The sequence below is a fragment of the Corythoichthys intestinalis genome, chromosome 16, assembly GCF_030265065.1.
Source record: "Corythoichthys intestinalis isolate RoL2023-P3 chromosome 16, ASM3026506v1, whole genome shotgun sequence".
NCBI classification, from domain to species: domain Eukaryota; kingdom Metazoa; phylum Chordata; class Actinopteri; order Syngnathiformes; family Syngnathidae; genus Corythoichthys; species Corythoichthys intestinalis.
In genome coordinates this window covers 50,117,719-50,141,414 of record NC_080410.1, presented here as the reverse complement: position 1 = coordinate 50,141,414, position 23,696 = coordinate 50,117,719, and the positions used below count along the sequence as shown (strand labels likewise).

The following is a 23,696-nucleotide window of genomic DNA, read 5'->3' as shown; positions in this document are numbered from 1 at the left end:
TGGCATTTCTTCATGTTTGTTCATTCTATTGATGCCAATGTACTTGGATTCCATTGACGCTTATGTAAGTTGATACCATTGACGTCCATGGACGTCCAAAATTTTTCCCATTCATTTTCAATGGGAAATTTTTTTTTTTCCCCAAATCAACAGAAAATGACTAGATATCATTAGGACGTGTCCCCCAAATGTCCCCGATTGCATTGCCGCTTATGGGGGGTGATGCCATTGACGTCCATGGACGTCCAAACTTCCCATTCATTTCCAAAGGCATTTCTTCATGTTTGTTCATTCTATTGATGCCAATGTACTTGGATTCCATTGACGCTTATGTAAGTTGATACCATTGACGTCCATGGACGTCCAAAATTTTTCCCATTCATTTTCAATGGGATTTTTTTTTTTTTCCCAAATCAACAGAAAATGACTAGATATCATTAGGACGTGTCCCCCAAATGTCCCCGATTGCATTGCCGCTTATGGAGGGTGATGCCATTGACGTTCATGGACGTCCAAACTTCCCATTCATTTCCAATGGCATTTCTTCATGTTTGTTCATTTTATTGATGCCAATGTACTTGGATTCCATTGACGCTTATGTAAGTTGATACCATTGACGTCCATGGACGTCCAAAATTTTTCCCATTCATTTTCAATGGGAATTTTTTTTTTTTTTCCCAAATCAACAGAAAATGACTAGATATCAATAGAACGTGTCCCCCAAACTTCCCCGATTCCATTAACAATTATGGAGGGTGCTGCCATTGACGGACATGGACGTCCAATTCTCCCAATCTTTTCTCATGGCTTTTACTTTGTTTAGTGCCATTGACTGGCATTATGGTCCATTCTATTGATAGACCTGAGTGGGGCTAAGATCTGTATCTCCACAGAGGAAAGACCAAGGTGTGTAATTTCTCCCGAAATTGCAGTTTCTAGTTATTATTATTATTCATCTTATTCTCCGCGTTTTTTTGAGCCAACGCACAGCCCAAACCGTAGCACCGATCGGCACCGTTCAAGTATCGGCACGACCGGATTTTTCGTGTGACGATGGGAATTTTTCAAACCGCCACGAAAAATTTTCCGTTCGCCCGTAAACGGCAATTTTCCGAAAAATAAAAAAAGTTTAAAAATGTATCTAGTCCTACAATTTTTGACCAAATCACATAATTTGGGCATCAAAAATTCCGGGACGGTGAGGGGCATAAAAGTTGTATACAGAATTTGGCAAAAATTTACGGTTCCCCGGAAATTTGCCAAAAACTTTCCTATTCATTTTGAATGGAAAAAAAACGCGCGCTTCACAGCCCGAACCGTTAGACCGATCGGCACCGTTCAAGTATCGGCACGACCGGAATTTTCGCGTGACACAGGAAACTTTACAAATGGCCCCGAAAATTTTTCCGTTCGTCCGTAAACGGCAATTTTCCGTGAAAAAAAAAAAAGTTTCAAAATGTATCTAGTCCTACAATTTTTGACCAAATCACATAATTTGGGCATCAAAAATTCCGGGACGGTGAGGGGCATAAAAGTTGTATACAGAATTTGGAAAAAAATTACGCTTCCTCGGAAATTTGCCAAAAACTATCCCATTCATTTCGAATGGGAAAAGTCCCATTCACTTCCAATGGGATTTCCAATGGAATTTACATTGCATTGATGCCATTGACGGCCATGCATGTCGAATCTACTGATGCCAATGTACTTGGATTCAACTGACTATATAGATGTCGATGCCATTGACTGCCATGGACGTCCAAAATTTTTCCCATTCATTTTCAATGGGGAAAAAACAAAATTACCCCAAATCAACAGAAAATGACCAGATATCAATAGGACGTGTCCCCCAAACTTCCCCAATTCCATTGACGCTTATGAAGGGTGCCGCCATTGACTTACATGGACGTCCAAAATTTTTCCCATTCATTTTCAATGGGGAAAAAACTACATTTCTCCAAATCAACAGAAAATGACCAGATATCAATAGGACGTATATCCCAAACGTCCCCAATTCCATTGACGCTTATGGGGGGTGCTGCCATTGACGTCCATGGACGTCCAAAATTTTACCCATTCATTTTCAATGGGAAAATTTTTTTTTTCCCCAAATCAACAGAAAATGACTAGATATCAATAGGACCTGTCCCCCAAATGTCCCCGATTGCATTGCTACTTATGGAGGGTGATGCCATTGACGTCCAGGGACGTCCAAACTTCCCATTCATTTCCAATGGCATTTCTTCATGTTTGTTCATTCTTTTGATGCCAATGTACTTGGATTCCATTGACGGTTATGTAAGTTGATACCATTGACGTCCATGGACGTCCAAAATTTTTCCCATTCATTTTCAATGGGAATTTTTTTTTTTTCCCCAAATCAACAGAAAATGACTAGATATCATTAGGACGTGTCCCCCAAATGTCCCCGATTGCATTACCGCTTATGGGGGGTGATGCCATTGACGTCCATGGACGTCCAAACTTCCCAATCATTTCCAAAGCCATTTCTTCATGTTTGTTCATTTTATTGATGCCAATGTACTTGGATTCCATTGACGCTTATGTAAGTTGATACCATTGACGTCCATGGACGTCCAAAATTTTTCCCATTCATTTTCAATGGGAAATTTTTTTTTTTCCCCAAATCAACAGAAAATGACTAGATATCAATAGGACCTGTCCCCCAAATGTCCCCGATTGCATTGCTACTTATGGAGGGTGATGCCATTGACGTCCAGGGACGTCCAAACTTCCCATTCATTTCCAATGGCATTTCTTCATGTTTGTTCATTCTTTTGATGCCAATGTACTTGGATTCCATTGACGGTTATGTAAGTTGATACCATTGACGTCCATGGACGTCCAAAATTTTTCCCATTCATTTTCAATGGGAATTTTTTTTTTTTCCCCAAATCAACAGAAAATGACTAGATATCATTAGGACGTGTCCCCCAAATGTCCCCGATTGCATTACCGCTTATGGGGGGTGATGCCATTGACGTCCATGGACGTCCAAACTTCCCAATCATTTCCAAAGCCATTTCTTCATGTTTGTTCATTTTATTGATGCCAATGTACTTGGATTCCATTGACGCTTATGTAAGTTGATACCATTGACGTCCATGGACGTCCAAAATTTTTCCCATTCATTTTCAATGGGATTTTTTTTTTTTTTTCCCAAATCAACAGAAAATGACTAGATATCATTAGGACGTTTCCCCCAAATGTCCCCGATTGCATTGCCGCTTATGGAGGGTGATGCCATTGACGTTCATGGACGTCTAAACTTCCCATTCATTTCCAATGGCATTTCTTCATGTTTGTTCATTTTATTGATGCCAATGTACTTGGATTCCATTGACGCTTATGTAAGTTGATACCATTGACGTCCATGGACGTCCAAAATTTTTCCCATTCATTTTCAATGGGATTTTTTTTTTTTTTTCCCAAATCAACAGAAAATGACTAGATATCATTAGGACGTGTCCCCCAAATGTCCCCGATTGCATTACCGCTTATGGGGGGTGATGCCATTGACGTCCATGGACGTCCAAACTTCCCAATCATTTCCAAAGCCATTTCTTCATGTTTGTTCATTTTATTGATGCCAATGTACTTGGATTCCATTGACGCTTATGTAAGTTGATACCATTGACGTCCATGGACGTCCAAAATTTTTCCCATTCATTTTCAATGGGATTTTTTTTTTTTTTTCCCAAATCAACAGAAAATGACTAGATATCATTAGGACGTTTCCCCCAAATGTCCCCGATTGCATTGCCGCTTATGGAGGGTGATGCCATTGACGTTCATGGACGTCTAAACTTCCCATTCATTTCCAATGGCATTTCTTCATGTTTGTTCATTTTATTGATGCCAATGTACTTGGATTCCATTGACGCTTATGTAAGTTGATACCATTGACGTCCATGGACGTCCAAAATTTTTCCCATTCATTTTCAATGGGAATTTTTTTTTTTTCCCCAAATCAACAGAAAATGACTAGATATCATTAGGACGTGTCCCCCAAACTTCCCCGATTCCATTAACAATTATGAAAGGTGCCGCCATTGACGTCCATGGACGTCCAATTCTCCCATTCATTTCTAACGGCTTTTACTTTGTTTTTTGCCAATGACTGGCATTATGATCCATTCTATTGATAGACCTGAGTGGGGCTAAGATCTGTGTCTCCACAGAGGAAAGACCAAGGTGTGTAATTTCTCCCGAAATTGCAGTTTCTAGTTGTAACATGTTTTTGCTAAATGTTTTGATGCATTTTTACGCATTATAAAAGATTTATGTCTGAATTTTGGTGGATTAGGAATAGGATTAGGGCATTTACAGGAGTTGGACAAAAAAATGGGAACACCTAACATTTTGGCATCATAATCACTGAAAATAATTGGCATGAGGAACATTCTAATGAAGTTGAGCATCATCAAAATCCCCAGACCGCAACCCTGTTGAGGATATATGATCAATTTTAGAGATTAGATTAGGATGTCGATTTCCAGTTAGAGGGTATTCTAACTGAAGAAATGCTTGGAAACAATTCACAAGTCGTATGAATAAATACCTCGGAGAATTAATACTGCAATTGCTTCAAAAGGTGGAGCTACACCATGTTAAATTAGTTTTTGTTGATTTTTTAAAGTGTTTCAAGGGCGTAGGTTGGCATAGGGACGATAGGGACAAAACACTACCAACTTTTCAGGACGCTCAAATTGTCCCCACTAACTTTTAAGCAACATTATTTGCATTATATAATGTATTCAGTTATATAGGTCATTTAGATTGTCTTCCCATATGTTGTAACGATAGAATTGACCCTACCATTATTATTATTTTCATTATTTTCAGACTTGCTGAATAAGCCAGTCCATGTTTTTTTCCTCAAACGCATATTTGATTGGCTGATGACTTGAACCCCCAACCCCCCCCCCCCCCCCCACCCTCATACCCCCGCTGTGAGTAATGTGAAAAGTCATTGTTGTGAAGGTGGGAAACGCACCACTAATTTTGCTACTGAAAGTCCGACCTGCATCACAGGTTAGCATTACCATTACTTTAAACTGTGTGAACTTGCCAACCTGAGTTGGAAGCTGTTCAGGAGAACTTCCCAGTTTTCATTTTTATTTTGCTTATGTGGTCTTAAAGCATCCCAAAGGAGCTTTCTTTTTTTTTTTTTTTTTGTTGAGTTTTTTGTTGAGTTTGGCTGTGCATGTGGACAAAAGCAGTAGTGTTTTTCCTGTAGGAAGGCTTCATTTTTATTTGTTTTTTGGTATTCCCTGACTGAGATGTTTTTTTGTTATATTTAAGTTATTTAGACAGACAATTTTGACTGGTGTTAAGACAAATGTTTATTTTTTTGTCCATTCCTGGATAGTTAAGAGATGATTAACAATTTTGTATTTCTTTGTATGTTAATACACAAATTTGTGTTCTATTATGACAATTTAAATTTGCTAATAAAATCAGGACATTTATTCTGGAAGTTTCCAAAAGGTTTCTCCCGTAGTTTTTGAAAACAAAGGTTTGAATCAGTGTAAATCTACCAGAAATAAGTGAAATTATCTGCCAGTGCTTCAAGTAAATTTTACTCTGATTTCTTGAAATAAGAGAAATAGCTAGCTGAAAATAAGCTTAACAGACTTATTTTAAGCAAAAAGCTTTTATATGTTAAAAAAAAAAAACTTGTCAGAAATGTTAATTCAAGAATAGATATTGTTCAAAACATTATTTGAAAGCATTTTTTCTTGATTTAACTTTAGCTTTAACTTTCAGATTTATGGGCTTAATAAGAACATATGGTAATATTTACTAAAAGGGGAAGAATCTGACACATTAATCTGTTAACTAGCCTTTAGACTCAAAACAAGATTAAAGAAAAATGATCAGATTACACGTTATACTGTAAATTTGCAGTGTGAAAGTCGGTATAAATCAATAGATTTATTTTGCATTAAACATTTAGCCTACCAATTAATTAGGTTCTTATTGGTGTACATGCAGGTTGTGCTGTTACATCGTCCCTACCATTATTGAAACTAAACCTACGTCCTTGAGGTGTTTCCATTATTTTGTCAACCCCTACACATGAAAAACGCGTCTCTACTTACGGAATTTTCAAGACACGAAACTACTTTCAAAACCAATTTAATTTCTTAAGTAGAAGTACCACTGTATGTGAGAATCCTCTTATTTCCAACATATTGAAAATAATTTTTTGCAAAACCTGACGTGGTTTTTCCTGGCCAGTTAACTTGCGCTGGTTTATACTGGCGTGTTTGATTCATACGTTCCTATTTACGATGATGCGCAAATCCCGTAAGTACTTTTTGTTTGTGCAACGCTCTGCCTCAGGCACCACGGTCAGTTCCAGTAAAGTTGTTGTGAAATTTGGACGAGAAGCCCTTCTGCGCTCACGCACAGAAATACAAGTCTGAAGGACAAATAAACTTTTTGCTTTTTAGAACAATTTGTTTCCAAATTTGCATACGATCTAAGACTAATCATAACATTCAGGTGCAATGATTTCAAAGTTTTAGAGTGAAGAGAAGAATGATGCTCACCTCTTGCCCAAAGTCCTTGAAAAGTTTAAATCCAAATGGTCCAAATGCTCCTCAGTGTTGAGGAGCCTTATGATTTTTTTTTAATAAATGGAAACTCCTAGCTGGGGAAAAAAAGGCAGTTGCAAGAGTTTGCCTTAAAGTTGAGTGTTCGCAGTTTTGTAAGGCGTCTGCGTCCTGTACTGACGCACAGGACTGCCTTTATACACATCACCCTGCTGCTTAGTCTGCTGTGCTCGCAGTCCCCGCCCACTTCTCGTTCCAGTAAAGCGCTGGCAAATTGACAGGAAGCTCCATTTTCTCTCTCTCTCTCTCTCTCTCTCTCTCTCTCTGTTGTATTCCTGCTCTACTCCTCCCCTAACCAGTGAATTCACTTGTTTATTAATCAACCGTTTTTGTTCTCTTATCACAAGGCAAAAAAAAAAAGTTAATGGTGTACGTAATTGGGTATTTGCATACTAGAATTTCCTCATTATTGTCAAGCAGTGAGGTAATGATTAGGGCTGTGCCGAAAGTTTGTTTGTTGTGTAATCAGCTCTGCAAAAATTCTTGGGAAGGCAGTTCCAAAGAAGGGGAAAAAAAAAAAAAAAAAAAAAAAAAGTTTAAACTTGCAGTAGCGCTGCTTGGCCAAAGAGGGTAGTAGAATTCACATAACATAGGAAACACGCACCTTGGCACAATGTCAGCTAAAGTGAGTACACCCCTCACATTTCTGCAGATATTTAAGTATATCTTTTCATGGGACAACATTGACAAAATGACACTTTGACACAAAGAAAAGTAGTCTGTGTGCAGCTTATATAGTAAAGTTAATTTATTTTCCCCTCAAAATAACTCAAAAAATATAGCCATTAATATCTAAACCCCTGGCAACAAAAGTAAGTACACCTCTTAGTAAATATGTACATCCCTAAATGTCCAAATTGAGTACTGCTTGTCATTTTCCCTCCAAAATGTCATGTGACTCGTTACAGGAGCACTGTCAGCATTTCTGCAGAGATTGAAGAGGTGAGGGGGGTCAGCCTGTTAGTGCTCATTTAACTCATTTCAGTCTGGATTTCGGCCACAAAGCAGCACCGAGAAAGTGCTTATCAAAGTCCTAAATGATATTCGTTGGAATACCGATGCAGGCAAATCATCTGTTCTGCTACTATTGGATCTCAGTGCCGCATTCGACACGGTTGATCACAGCATACTACTCAGCAGATTGGAACAGTGGGTAGGGCTCACTGACACTGTTCTTCAGTGGTTCATATCTTATTTACATGATAGGGATTTCTTTGTGTCAATCGGAAACAATCAGAAAGAACCAAATTCACGTGTGGAGTCCCTCAAGGATCAATTCTTGGACCATTCTTATTTAACATCTACAGTGGGGCAAATAAGTATTTAGTCAACCACTAATTGTGCAAGTTCTCCCACTTGAAAATATTGGAGAGGCCTGTAATTGTCAACATGGGTAAACCTCAACCATGAGAGACAGAATGTGTGTGTGGGGGGGGAATCACATCGTTTGATTTTTAAAGAATTTATTTCCAAATTAGAGTGGAAAATAAGTATTTGGTCACCTACAAACAAGCAAGATTTCTGGCCTCTCTAATCTTTTCAAGTCGGAGAACTTGCACAATTGGTGGTTGACTAAATACTTATTTGCCCCACTGTATATGCTTCCCCTAGCTCAGATCATGGAACAGTATGACATCTCCGATCACACCTATGCAGATGACACACAACTTTACATTTCTGTGTCCCCACATGATTATAGTCCCTTAGTCTCCCTGAGTAAATGCATTCATCAAATCAATGAATGGATGTGCCAGAATTTTCTCCATTTAAATGTGGAGAAGACAGAAGTGATCATTTTTGGGCCAAAAAAGGAAAGGTCAAAGATAAGCATGCACCTTAGCACAATGTCACTTACAGCTATAAATCAAGTCAGAAACCTTGGCGTAATTATTGACGCAGACCTAAAATTTGATAGCCATCTAAAGTCCATCACTAAATCTGCTTATTACCACCTAAAAAAAATAGAACCAGATTTAAGGGGCTTCTGACTCAACAAGACATGGAAAAACTTATGCATGCATTCATTTTCAGCAGATTGGACTATTGCAACAATATATTTACAGGTCTTGATAAAAAATCAGTCAGGAAGCTGCAGCTAGGACAGAATGCTGCAGCCAGAGTCCTCAAAAATACAAGGAAACTGGACCACATTACACCGGTTTACATTGGCTTCCAGTGAGTCAAAGGATAGACTATAAAATACTACAAAACACTTAATGGCCTTGGACCAAAATACATGCTTGATTTGTTAGATTCTATGAAACATCTAGACCCCTGAGGTCGTCTGGAACCAGTCTCCTGTATGTTCCAAGAACAAGAACCAAGCAGAGTGAGGCAGCATTTAGTTGTTATGCTCCTCACCTCTGGAACAAGTTACCTGAAGGTCTGAAGTAGTGCTGCAACGATTAATCGATTAACTCGAGTACTCGATTAGAAAAAAGATTCGAATTGAATTTTGCTGCTTCGAGTATTGGTTTAATTAAAGTGGCGTTGTAATGGTTTATTTTGAAAGTGTTTGGATTTAGTTTTATTGATTTGGGTGGATACACTGCCTTCTAGTCTGCCTCATTTCACATAGCTGAATCCAGGTGCTCCCTGTTAAGACCAACATAAGCTAAGTTTTTGTTTGAGCTAAAAAAAATTTTTTTTAATGCATTCGTAATTTAGTTTACAGGTATATTTAGCCATTTTTTGTGGGAATGCGTGTCTGAACCATTTGTTAAGAGCATTGTTAAAAAGTTAGCATTTTATACCATTTAAAGTAGCGGACTTTTGCTACGTCAGTTAGCCAATTATTCTTTTGTTGTACACAGATCCTCATTTATTTATTTATTTTAAACCGTTTGAGGCTCAGCTTAGGTAATTTAATGTTTCATGTTCCTTACCCGATTACTCGATTATTCGAACTAATGGTTCATCGATTAATCAACCACTAAAATAATCGATAGCTGCAGCCCTTGTCTGAGGTATGCTCAAACTGTTAGCTCCTTTAAATCAGGGCAAAAAAACGCTTTTGTTTAACACTGCATACCCATAACTGTCTATATATGTCAATCTATTTGCTTTCTATTCCTGTTGTGCTTATCTCCATTGCTGATTTCAATTATTAGCACTAGTAGTAGTATTTGTTTTACCATGTTTGCTTTGCAGGTCTTCCATAAGATCATTACAACAGGCCACCAGCGTTTACAGCCTCTCTTTGACTGCCTGCTCACCATTGTTGTGAACGGTGAGTCATTTGTAGCGTTTTTCCCGATTTTAGAGCAGTGGTTCTTAACCTAGCTAAAGTACTCACCGAACCAAGGTTAAGAACCACTCTTTTTACAGTGTATCACAAAAGTGAGTACACCCCTCGCATTTCTGCAGATGTTTAAGTATATCTTTCATAAGCGTATTTTAAAGGGGGGCCAGGCCCCCCCGGCGGCCGAAATATATCATTGCATGAAATTGACTTCCAGATATATATACTGTATATATAAAAGTTGTAAAGCAATAAAACTGCAACAAAAATGAATGAAATGAACAAAAAAATAATTTTTATAATGGCTCAAAATGATTTTTCGAACAGATTGTGACTAGCACCTTAGACGGTCATTTGCTTTGCATATCATTTTCAACAACAAAAAATTGGGGGAGGGCAATTTCATTTTTCAAATGATTTTTTGTTTGTTTGTTTGTTTGAAGCAACTTTTTGACGGATTGAATAATTTCGACACAAATGTCCTACCGATAATATGGCCCAAACACAAAAAGAAATTGCCTCAATTAGGGCTGTCAAACGATTAAAATTTTTAATCGAGTTAATTACAGCTTAAAAATTAATTAATCGTAATTAATCGCAATTAATCGCAGTTCAAACCATCTATAAAGTATGCCATATTTTTCTGTAAATAATTGTTGGAATGGAAAGATAAGACAAGACAGATATATACGTTCAACATACTGTACATAAGTACTGTATTTGTTTATTATAACAATAAATCAACAAGATGGCATTAACATTGTGTTAAAGCGATCCATGGATAGAAAGACTTGTAGTTCTTAAAAGATAAATGGTAGTACAAGTTATAGAAATTTTATATCAAAACCCCTCTTAATGTTTTCGTTTTAATATAATTTGTAAAATTTTCAATCAAAAAATAAACTAGTAGCTCGGCATTGTTGATGTCAATAATTACACAATGCTCATGGTGCATAAAATCAGTTGCACCAAAGCGCCAGCAGAGGGAGACAAAAAACACAAGTAACAAGTGGACCTGACACTGCTGTCATTTTAATCTGCTTGAGCGGGGCATGTGCATTAATTGCGTCAAATATTTTAACGTGATTAATCAAAAAAATTAATTACCGCCCGTTAACGCGATAATTTTGACAGCCCTAATAATAATGTGATTTTTATGATCTTCATCTGATGTAAAGCACTTTGAATTGCCTTGTATTGAATTGTGCTATATAAATAAATTTGCCTTGCCATACGCCGCACTCTCCATCAAATTCGTGTGCATGGCTGTCACCCCAGGAGGAAGCCTCTTCTGAAGACGGTACCCAAGAAAGCCCGCTAACAGTTTGCTGAAGACATGTCAACATAGCATTTGGATTACTGGAACCATGTCCTATGGTATGATGAGACGGGCAGGCGTCTTCACATTACATGACATTACAGTATAAAATAATAATATGAATAAATTCATTTACAGAACAAATCCCAAGGATTGCATGTTGTTTACAAAATTTAACGTCATTTAAGAGAGTCGGAGATTTGTTGATGCACTGAAAAGCTGGACCAACAAATCACGCCCCTGACATAGAAAAAAAAAAATTTGGGAAATTTGCGGCATCTGGGGAGCAAGCAGCCAGAGTCAAACGGTATTTCAACATGCCAAAAAGACAGTTGCATTTACTAGAGCTGGGAATCTTTGGGCACCTAACGATTCGATTACGATTACGATTCAGAGGCTCCGATTCGATTATAAAACGATTATTGATGCACCCCCCTCCTTTTTTTTAAAATTTTTTTTTTTTTTTAATGTTTTGTACATTAGTTCCAAAATTGTTCAAAAATACTCTCAGGCTAAACCAAAAAATATTTCAGTATCAAGTTAACATATAGCAGTAAACAAATATACAAAAATAACAGTAAATAAAAAACTCCAATCCCCATTCTGTATCAGCAGCTTTAAACTGCATTCAATTAATTTAATGTTGTGAATCAACCGTTAAAGTTGTTAAAATTGCTCCCGTTATTCCATAATTTCCCTTTTGTCTACTTTCGACAGTGAAAGTTTTAAAACTATTTTAAAGATAGATTCAAGTCAATATTTTACCGATTTAGGAGTATTTTAGATAAAAAGTTAATTAGGTTTGCTTGAAAGGTTCGCCACAACGGCCTTGCAGGGAAGTGTACTGCTTTAAGATGGCGGCCGTTTACTAATGCCTGCATCTAACTTTTTGTAAGTGTGCTGCTAACGCTACCAAATCTATATTGCATCTAGTCCTATATAAATGATATCTACCGTAACATTATGTGGATGTACTTTGTAGCAGCTTTTCGGCAGCAGTCAGATATGTTGTTGTGTTTTTTTTTATCTCGTGGCATGAGTTGAGCTAGAGCCGTGAATTGAGCATTGGCATTACCCGAGGGGCCGGGTAATGAGAAGCATGATGTTTAGCTACTCTCACTCCGTTCCTCATTGACCGCGCGGCGCGCTGAGTGTGTTGTACTTCCGCTTTACTTGGCATATTTCAATAATCGGAATTTGGATGTTTGTGAATCGTTCTCGAATCTTCCACGGCCGAATCGCGAATAATCTAAGAATCGGAAATTTTGCACACCTCTAGCATTTACGGTCTTTTTTTCAAAAAGAAGGAAGATGGTTCAAAACGAGTCAGAAAAGCAACAACCGGCAATGAGGACAGCTGCAGCGATCATGCTAACGGGCAGGACCGGGTGCAGCAGGAGGCTAGCGCCGCAACAGCTTGCCAGGTTCACGGACAGCCAGCAAAGCCGGGGCAGGAGGCTGCTACCGTGGCAGCAACTGGTCAGGTTCAGCACCATCTGGAGTTGGGGCCAGCTACAGCACCAGCAGTCAGCCAGGAGGACCATCAACAGCCAGAGCAACAGGCCAGTACCCTTGAGGGAAATTTAGGTTTGGGGATGAAACTCGCAAAAGAATGGGTTTGTGTTATTTATGGTAATCTCTGATTTTTTTTTTTAACGTTTTACAATTTGTAAGGCGGTGGGAACTTTGGGGCCAGAGAAGACGGGGGGTTTGGGGTTGAAAGTCGCAAAAGAATGGGTTTGTGTTATGTATTGTAATCTGTTTTTTTTAGGTTTTACAAGTAGACCTGTTGAGAAACTAATTGCTTACTGTGTACTGTAAGTCCCACCTGTGGTTATGTGGGCATTTGCCCGTGCTGTGAAGAGTGTAGTCTAAATAATTGTAATTTTTTGTCAAAACATTTATACCATGGATATTATCTGAAATTGAGGCTTGTAAGTCCCACAGCATGGCAAGTGGGCATTTGTGTGTTGTTTTCAGCACCATTTTCTGCGTATGTTCCAGGACCAAATTACCGTCCTAAAAGAAATAAGAAAAATGTCACTCTCTCTTTTGAAGTGGTACGAAAACGGCGCCTTCTCGGCAGCCAGGGGAGAACCGGAGGAGAGGGCGGGCGTCATGACTAGGACTGGGAACTTCTTGGTACCTCATGATACGATACGGTTTGCGATACAAAGCTCACGATAACGATGATCTGACGATATGGCGATACAACGATTATCGATACATTGGTTAGGAAATCATTCTCGGATATTCTAAAAACAACTAATAAACAGAAAAACCAGCTTCTGCTGTGAATTGGAATGAGTTTATCACTAGCAGACGTCCAATCCATTTGAAGTGGGAGGGTGGCAGCGAATGAACATTCGTTCATTCGCTGCCACCCCTCCCACTTCAAACGGATTGAACGTCTATGGCCGTCAGTAGCAGCCAATGCCAGGCAATGAGGTCATTTTGGGCCATTTAAGGTCATTTACCTGTTGATTTTCAGTTACTTCCTGGTGATTTTGGGGTATTTTATGGGTCACTTCCTGTTCATTTTGTGTTACAGAACAGGAAGTGACCTGGGAATCACCCAAATGAATAGGCAGTGACTCAAACTCAACAGGAAATGACCTGGAAATGCCCTAAAATAAACAGCAAGTGACCTATAAATGCCCTGAAAATCGGAAAGAAAGACTGTGAATGTTCTGGTTTCAAATGAACGAACGTTCCCAGTCTAAAGGAATTGGGTGTTGAGCACCATCAAGGCAGCCTTTGAGTTTTTTTTTTTTTTAGACATTGTCACCTTTTTAAAATGATATCTCAATTCTTGCAGGAGCATTTCAATAACCTTTTGGGATACAAAGTATCACGATATATCACCATTTCGATATTTTGTCACATCCCTAGTCATGACGCTCCCAAGTGACCCGCATACCGAAGTATGTACTGAACCCTGACTTGTGTGTACCGTTCCACCCGTAGTACCGAAGTAATGCCTTTTGCTAAATGCCAGCTGGGTCCACAAAGGAATCAGGTGTTGTCTGATTCACAGGGGACGGCGGTGGGGGAAGGGGCCCGATAGTGTCGGAGCTCGTTTCCAGAAAGTGCGTTGTGTCATCGCGGTGAGGCGTCCACGCTCCTTAACCCCGTTTAACTTTCCCTCCCCCACCCTCAGAAGAACACAGAGAGGAACATCGCTATTACGATATGCCGACTTGTGCAAACTTTAATTGCAGTGTTCTCCCTCAAAGGCAAAAAAAAAAGTCCAGATCAAATGAGAATACCTGTGGAAATTCCTTCTGGGAAACCACCGGAATTGCTTCCTCACTCCTATAAAGCATGCCAGCCCTCACAGTCCAAATAGATTAGCCATCCATCGCTGTAAATGGCAGTGAACAAGCTAGTCGGGATCCAAGCAATTTTATTCGGTAAAAAAGATAACACTTTATTTGAGTAGAGTCAAAAGACAGTCATATTTTAATGGATGCTTATGACTGAAGTGGGTAGAGTAGCCAAAAATTTGACTTAAGAGTAGCGTTTTGAAAAGGATACTCAAGTAATGAGTAACATTGTGAGTAACCGCTTACAATGTATGTTATAAATAAAAGTTTAATTTTCTCAGCCCAACTTCATCTGTACGGACTATTATTATTATTATATTGTACTATACGGACTGCATTGACAGAAATAAAATTTAAACCATCTGGTACGCACCAGATAGTATCCAGTGCGCACCAGAAACAGTTTGCTAAACATTAGCACTATACAGCATTTAAGCTAGCAGACTTTTGCTATGCAAGTTATCCAATTGTTCTTTTGTAAGATCCTCATTTGTTTAATGTTTTATATTGTTTGAGGCTAAACTCAAGCGCGCATCGGACACCAGCAGTTTTGGCATGCTAAAAATGATAAGACAGGATTTAGTTGAGCGTTACTTCAATCTTGGACTCAACTAGCACCTGAGCTTAGCCTCATTTGATATAAAAAAAAAAAATTTAAATGAGCATCTAAATACAACAAAAGCATAATTGGCTAACTTAAAATGTCTGGTTTTTTTGTTGTTGTTGTTGTTTTTTTTTTTTTTAAAATAATGGTGTGGTGACTCTTTATTATAGGACATAATTCACCCACAAAGCTTGTGTGTATATTTGGCCGAGCGTTTTCCGGCTACGTCACAGTCACGTGACAGACACTTAAGAGCCGTGTGCGTTCCGACTGAGAGTTCCTAGCGAGTCACAAGAGACACATGAGCCGCCGAGCACGGCAACAAGACTCCATCCAACGTCTTATCGCCACAATGGTTTAATTTTCTCAGCCCAACTTCGTCTATGTGAACTGTTATTATTATATTGTACTATACGGACTGTATCGACAGAAATAAAATGTAACCTATCTGGTACGCATCAGATAGTAGCCTACGTGGTGCGCACTACAAAATATCTAGTGGGCACCAAAAACAATCTGGTAAACATTAGCAATATAGCATTTAAGCCAGCCGACTTTTGCTATGCAAGTTAGCCAATTGTTCTTTTGTAAGATCCTCATTTATTTTTTTTATTTTTTTTTTATTGTTTTAGGCCATGCTCAGATGCGCACCAGACACCAGCAGTTTCGGCGTGCTAAAAATGATAATACAGGATTTAGTTGAGTTACTCCAATCTTGGACTTAACTAGCGCCTGAATTTAGCCTCAAACGATATAAAACATAAAATAAATGAGGATCTTACAAAAGAACAATTGGCCAACTTGCATAGCAAAAATCCGCTAGCTTAAATACTATATAATGCTAATGTTTATCAATTTTTTTCTGGTGCGCACTTTTTCTTTTGTAAGATCCTTATGTATCTATTTATTTATTTTAATATTGTTTTATGCTAAGCTAAGGTGCACATCAGACACAATCAGTTTTTATGCGTGCTAAAAATAAGATTTACTTGAGCTTTACTTTAATCTTGGACCCAACTAGCACCTGAGCTTAGCCTCAATTAATATAAAAAATAAATGAGGATCTAAGTACAACAAAAGAACAATAACTTGCATAACAAAAGTAAGCTAGCTTAAATGCTATATAATGCTAATGTTTACTAGATTGTGTCTGGCACACACCAGACACAATTTGGCTAGCATAAATTCTATATATTGCAAATGTTTACCAGCTTGTTTCTTGTGCGCACGAGATAGTTTCTAGTTTCTAATGTCCCTTTAGGGCAGGTGTGTCCAAACTTTTTGCAAAGAGGGCCAGATTTGGTGTGGTAAAAATGTGGGGGGCCGACCTTGGCTGACGTCCTTTACGTAGAACAATATATTTAAGCAAATTTTAGCAAGCCATTCTGTGTGTCACATTTGCTTCAATTTTTTTTTTGTTCTGAAACGATTAATCGAATAACTCAAGTATTCGATTAAAGAAAAAAGATCCGAATTAAATTTTGCTGCTTCAAGTATTCGTTTAATTAAAGTGATGCACTGCCCTCTAGTCTGCCTCATTTCACATGGCTGAATCCAGCTGCTCCCTCTTAAAACCAACATAAGCCAAGTTTTTGTTTGAGTCAGTTTTTTAAATGCATTCATAATTTTGTTTATTGGTATATTTCGCAGTTTTGTTGTTGTTGTTTTTTGTGGGAATAAGTGTCTGAACCATTTGTCAAGAGCATTGTAAAAAAAAAATTTTTTTTAAAGCATCAGCGTTTTATAGCATTTAAGCTAGCAGACTTTTGCTATGTAAGTTTAAGGCTCAGCTCAGGTATCTTAATTTTTCATGTTCCTTATCCGATTACTCGATTATTCGAACTAACTAGTTCATCCATTAATCAACTACTAAAATAATCGATAGCTGCAGGCCTAATTTTTTTTAATTAATAATTTCAACAATCTTGCAACTAGCTTTTGTGGCGTTCTCTTTCGACTCTCGGGCTCTTGCGAAATACTGCTGCTGTAAAATTAAACTAGCTTCAAGCTGCCTCAGTTTCTCGCTACGGATCTTCCCTGTAATCTTTTCGTACATGTCAGCATGTCTTGTTTGGTAATATCGCCTCACATTGACCTCTTTAAAAACAGCGACTGTCTCTTTGCAAATGAGGCAGACACTGTTGTTGCATGTTTTAGTGAAGAAATAGTCCAATTACCACCTATCCTTGAAGCGTCGGCCATCGCAGTCAACTTTTTTTGGTTGATTGTCGCCATTTTCGAAAATTGGGAGTAAAGGGTCACACGGGGTAATGTTGCTCAGAGTGCTACTGCAGTTTAGTTGGTAAATGAGGAGCAGCATTTAGTGTGTAAGCTACTTTATATGCTGGTAGCAGTACTGCTGACCAATTTATTAAGTCTGTGTGCGGGCCGGACGTTAATGATTATTATGACTGAAGCTGGGGGCCGGATGAAATTTGACCACGGGCTGCATTTGCCCCCCCGGGCCAGACTTTGGATATGACTGCTTTAGGGGCTTCGTAGTACAATAACCTATTACATCAGGGGTCCCCAACCTTTTTTGCACCACGGACCGGTGTTATTTGGGTCTTTTTTTTCACGGACCGGTGTTCTGACAAATTTTGCAACCCATCAACAATTGCAACGATGCGGTTCTACGCATGTGCGTAATGTTAAACATAGCCGCAAAATGCGCAAGTGCAGCGATTCCAAAGTAAACACTACAAACTTTCTTGAAAGAAAGGAATATTAACTTACGTTTGATCATGGAAGGACTTGTAGAAAAGTTCTCAGATTCATCCTGCCATGTAAGCTGCACACAACATCTGCACACCGCGCTCACCATTAACGACTTCGCCTTGTCGTTAAACATTAATTAAGAAGCCCGCTTCACAAAGATACGATGTTGGAAATTGTAGCATTGTAGCGATGTCAGGATATTCCAGAATGACTTTAATCCAGAACCTCGGTAGAGTTGTTGTCTCGAATGTACGTTTAATAAGGTCGCCGTCCTTTGCGATCTCTCTGTTTATTCACAAATGGGTCACGAATCCACTCCTTCGCAGTTCGTGGGTCTTCGAGGTTGTAGGCTCGTCAGGTGCCCTTTTCGCCGTAAAAATATCCTTTTCGCCGTAAAAATATCTCCAAAGACGTCTGTTTTCCAGTTGTCTTCGCTCGTATTTCCGGGAACAAATGTGCTGCGCCCGCGGCCTAGTAATACGTTATTATCGAGGACAAGCGCACATAGATATATTATATACACAAACAAGATGTACTGCTAGCAGTCCAATCAATGGACTTCTATGACAACATTGTAATCTATCCCGTAGTATTATATCTAGAGTAGACAGAGAAATTGGTGTGTTAAACAGGGGCACAGGGTTAATTCGGCCAGAATGCAGTCGTTATTAAATTATTATTTCTGTGCGGCCCGGTCGCAAATGCGCCACGGACCGGTACCGGTCCGCGGGCCGGCAGATGGGGACCCCTGTATTACATGACCATATTAGGCCAAAAGGATGATACAAAAATCATCAAATTCAGATCGGAACATCACTATGAAACATCAGCCATCCAAAAAGCATGAGAGCCCTCTAGCGGAGAAAAAACATTACCGCTGATTGGTATAATTTAGTCATTTGGTTATTTTTGCGACGTCTCATTGGTGAAACAGTTTATTTTTTATTTTATTTTACTTTACATCTGATGACAGATGTTCCGAAGTGTCATCTGGCCAATTTTTGTCACTTTTGAACGGATGTAAAAGATGCGGCATGGATGTACAGTAAATGTATTTGGTGGCAATATTTGCCAGGTGGCACTTCATGACAGTGTCATAATTGTGACAGTCTCATGACGGCAATGTTAAATAAAGTGTTACCAAATGATGATAAATGTTATCAACTCACTTTTTTGGTTCAACAACCAACTTCATCTTTTGTTAGATCCCTCATTTTGAAAATGTGAGTTCTCCAATTGGCTCCCATTGACAGCCAAGTCATTTGATTTGGGTACGCCGCCTCATTATTATGCAAAGTCAGTCAGTATATTTATGTATCGCGGTCTAGCGCATGACAACTCGTGGCTTTAAACTAACTAAAAAAAAAAAAAAAAAGCAGCTGCTTTTTCCCACACTGACTCAGAAATGTAGCCCCGCTCAGCATTCCCGTAAAAAGCCATTGGGCACACACGGGAAGTTTGCAGGAAGTCTTCCCTCTGGAATGACCAGCCCAAAATGTGTTTTCATATCAAATATTTGTCGCGCTGGCATAGAGCGGAGGTTCTCGCCGCCGCCGAGGAAGTTTTCGTTGCTTTTTGCTTTGTTAGCAGTAGTGGCCTTTTGAATTTTAAGACTACCCGGAGGGAGGTCTCAAAACCTCGCTTGCTTTGTTGTTTTTCTTCTTCTTGGGAAGGACATTAAAATTTTTCCTCTTGTTATTCGTGGATGGCTCTGATTTAATTTGGTTGGACTTATAGGCCTATCACGATAACTAATTTTCTTTTTCAGCCCTCTACAACAACACTCAAGCCATCTCTTTAACTGAACATTTGTATGTTCTTTCTAGGGCTGTCAAAATTATCGCGTTAACAGGCAGTAATTAATTTTTTAAATTAATCATATTTGACGCAATTAACGCACATGCCCCGCTCAAACAGATTATAATGACAGCAAAGTGCAATGTCCACTTGTTACTTGTGTTTTTTGGAGTTTTGTCGCCCTTTGCTGGCGCTTGGGTGAGACTGATTTTATGGGCTTAAGCACCCATGAGCATTGTGTAATTATTGACATCAACAATGGCGGGCTACTAGTTTATTTTTTGATTGAAAATTTTACAAATTTCATTAAAACGAAAACATTAAGAGAGGTTTTAATATAAAATTTCTATAACTTGCACTAACATTTATCTTTTAAGAACTACAAGTCTTTCTAGCCATGGATCGCTTAAACAGAATGTTAATGTTAATGCCATCTTGTTTATTTATTGTTATAACAAACAAATACAGTACTTATGTACCGAATGTTGAATGTATATATCCGTCTTGTGTCTTACCTTTCCATTCCAACAATAATTTACTGAAAAATATGGCATATCTTATAGATAGTTTGAATTGCGATTAATTACAATTAATTAATTTTTAAGCTGTAATTAACTCGATTAAAAATTTTAATCGTTTGACGGTCCTTGTTCTTTCACATCTATAACAGTGAATTTGGCACCAGGGACCTCATTTTCGGACAGAATTGGTAGGTTTAGCTCAGTAAACATCTCGTTCGTACACTATTTACATGCATTTAGCATTAGGGACAAACGCGAGCTTGACCCGCCTAGCAACAGTTGCTAACCTGATGAATATTAATGATCAAAAGTGACGTGTTGCGTGCAGTGAGCAATTAGTTGTGTTGTAATGTTTCTAGGCTGATGAGATGTTCAGTGATCAATCCGGGCGTTCGTAGTTCATTTTGAATGTTTTTTTCCTTTTTTCCAAAATATAAAACAGAAAAAATTAAACTGTAACACGTCAGAAAAATTGGAGATTTTTTGTGATAATAATCCATTGATTTAATCAAAATCGTTAATTGGATGGGTGAATTTTTATTATGGTCATATTCAAATGAAAACTAATAAAAGACCAAAAAAAATGATATTTTAAATACATTGTTGAAATACAAACCCTAGCAAAAAGTATGGAATCACCAGTCTCGGCCGAACACTCACTCAGACATTTTATCGTGTAGAACAAACTCAGATAAAAAGCTTGGAAAAAATAATGGATTAGTTCCCTCTGCTGGCGCTTGGGTGCGACTGATTTTATGGGCTTAAGCACCCATGAGCATTGTGTAATTATTGACATCAAAAATGGTGGGCTACTAGTTTATTTTTTGATTGAAAATTTTACTAATTTCATTAAAACGAAAACATTAAGAGAGGTTTTAATATAAAATTTCTGTACCTTGTACTAACATTTATCTTTTAAGAACTACAAGTCTTTCTATCCATGGATCGCTTTAACAGAATGTTAATAATGTTAATGCCATCTTGTTGATTTGTTATAATAAAAAAATACAGTACTCTTGTACCGTATGTTGCATTTATATATCCATCTTGTGCCTTGTCTTTCCATTCCAACAATAATTTACAGAAAAATATGGCATATTTTATAGGTGGTTTGAATTGCGATTAATTTTTAAGCTGTAATCAACTCGATTAAAATTTTTAATCGTTTGACAGCCCTGATGCTTTTACAAAAAGCTCAATTTCTCTATTTTTTCATCAGAAATTGGAAAATTACTCAAACTAAGCTATTTTCTAATGCTCATTTCGAAAGAATGGGAAATGATATGAACTAACTTTTTTTTTCCTGCTGAAAAAAAGTCTAATCTTTCTTTTGGTGGGTTCCATGTTTATATAGCAATAGAACAGAATTTTCTGTGGGCCTTGCAAAATCAGTCAAAATCCAGTAAAAGCGAAAGGCCTTGCACCGGTGAAAATGTCTGGGAGTGAATGAGTTAAAAAAATATATATATATATATATTTTTTTTTTTCCCTACATGTATTCGTGGACCTCATCAACAACCTGACTCAGAAATTAGTCTGTTGGAAATATTAAAAACCGGGTTGACTCAAAAGATTTTCTAGATTGACAGTGAGTGCGAGTGGAATGCAAGGTGCCAACCATGCACGCAGTCAGGTGGCCGTTTCCTGGCAATAAACGTCTCCACTCATCATGCTAGCTTCCCGTCACATCAGACGGTGATGTGCATCCACTTCCTGTGTCTACCTGTCTGTTTCCTCTTTCGCGCACGGCCGCCAATTGAGCAACGAGCTCCGCTACGCCGCTAACGAAGCCTTCCTGCTCAACAGGCCTCCCCGGCCGTCAGTGCCGGGAAGTGTCAGGCCTCCGAGCGTGTTCTTTGCTTTTCTTCTCTCTTCTTCCCCCACAGCGCATTCCTGACTGGGACGGGCCAACAGCACGTGCTGCGTGTTGACTTCTGCGTGTGGCAGAATTCCAGGAATTCTCCGGGGAACATTTTGTTTTTAGCCTGTCGCCTTCAGGAAACAGCAGTTAACGCTTGTTATCTTCTGGATTTTTCTCATCAGGCGGTGACAAGTACAGTGTTGCCATAATACTGTATGTGTCATAGCAAACAGGTTTTCACCGTTTTGAGATCATCTGTAAGCTAGGCGGATACCTCTTTGGCTGCCATTGACGGCTATAGACGTCCGATCCATTTGGACCACCGTCAAAAAGCATTTCTTTTTTCGCTGCCAGCCCTCAGTCCAGATGGATTGAACATCTGCCGCCATCAATGGTGGTGAAACAATCCATCAGACCATTGATCTCTGCCAATAGTGAAAACTAATGACGTAAAGCTCACGTCAGTAGCTGAGCCACACCACACAAAGGATTTTTTTTTATAGTTATGAAAAGCAATTGGTGTTATTATGCAATGCTATAACGTTTGCAATTTGAAGCAAAAAAAAAAATGCTAGCATGACAGTAGCTGCCACAAATGGAAATAATGATTGCTATATCCTTTTGTGGCGATAGCGTCATTAAGAATACGTTACTGAATCATTATGTTGGACTTTTCTCTTTTACTAAGCTGCTTGCATCACGCCAATTAAGAGATATGGAGAGTCAGAATTTTATGAGCAAAAATTTTTGATGGGAAAAAAATTACACGATTTTCTGCTTTTTGTTCATTACCAAACGGGGGAGGGATTGAAGATTTAATTTACAGTCTTGTCGGTAATCCATTTTGTAGAAACAAATGCTAATAACCTGACTTTTAATTAGGGATGCAGCTATCGAATATTTTAGTAATCGACTGAAAATTCTATCGATTAATCGAGTAATCGAATAAAACGAATATATTTTTAGGTGAAGAGCAATTATAAATAGACATGAGAAAACAAGACATTTCATCTAATCTTGAATCATTTTCAGTCAATTAATGTCTTTATTTTCGATGTATATTGTTGAAAACAGCCAACAATTGCATCTCAGATGTAACTAGAATAAAAAAAAAAAAGACTAATTCACTGCTTTCACTCAAAAAACTTTTAGATCTTATTAGAAATATATATATATATATATCTTACCTAAAAATGCCGTTACGCTTGATAACACACATCACTTAAAAGTTAGGCTTTTTTCCCACGTGTTTCAATTGAATTTCTCTTTGTGTCAAGCCATTTTTAAGTTCTAGTTAAGTTTTAAGTTAGTCTAAACTGTAAGTCCTGATAGGATTCTGAGTTTTTGCAGTGCTCAAAATAAATGTATGATACAGGCTGTATTGGAGCACATTAGGGACCAGTGCTACTTGGTGTTTTATCCAGCAATGACTACTGAGCTAAAATTGATAGTTAGCATGATTAAGTTTTTATTTTACACCCTCATCACTCCACAATGCTATGTTATGTTAAAGCCTGTATGTAAGACACGTTAGCCACGCATCGACAGTGGTCATAATTAATTGAAACCTAGCCCTCCGCAGGGCTAACGTTACGTGAGCTAGTAGCGACAGTAACGTTAATCTTATTTATTAGCGCTTAGCGCTCTTTATTAGCGCTTAGCGCTCTAC

General features: G+C 38.3%; 1 protein-coding gene across 2 annotated transcripts in view; it reads right to left on the bottom strand.

Annotated features, from left to right (window-relative positions):
• LOC130904472 (suppressor of cytokine signaling 3-like) overlaps positions 1–23,696 on the bottom strand; it is an 87,739-nt gene that overhangs the window by 37,160 nt on the left and 26,883 nt on the right. Inside the window, exon 1 of one of the 2 annotated variants that reach the window (XM_057817234.1) lies at positions 6,579–6,889. The exons of the other annotated variant lie outside the window; for it this stretch is intronic. The gene's annotated coding sequence lies outside the window, so the exon portion shown is untranslated. Of the gene's footprint in view, positions 1–6,578; positions 6,890–23,696 lie in introns of those variants that run through there. 2 annotated transcript variants of the gene reach the window in all.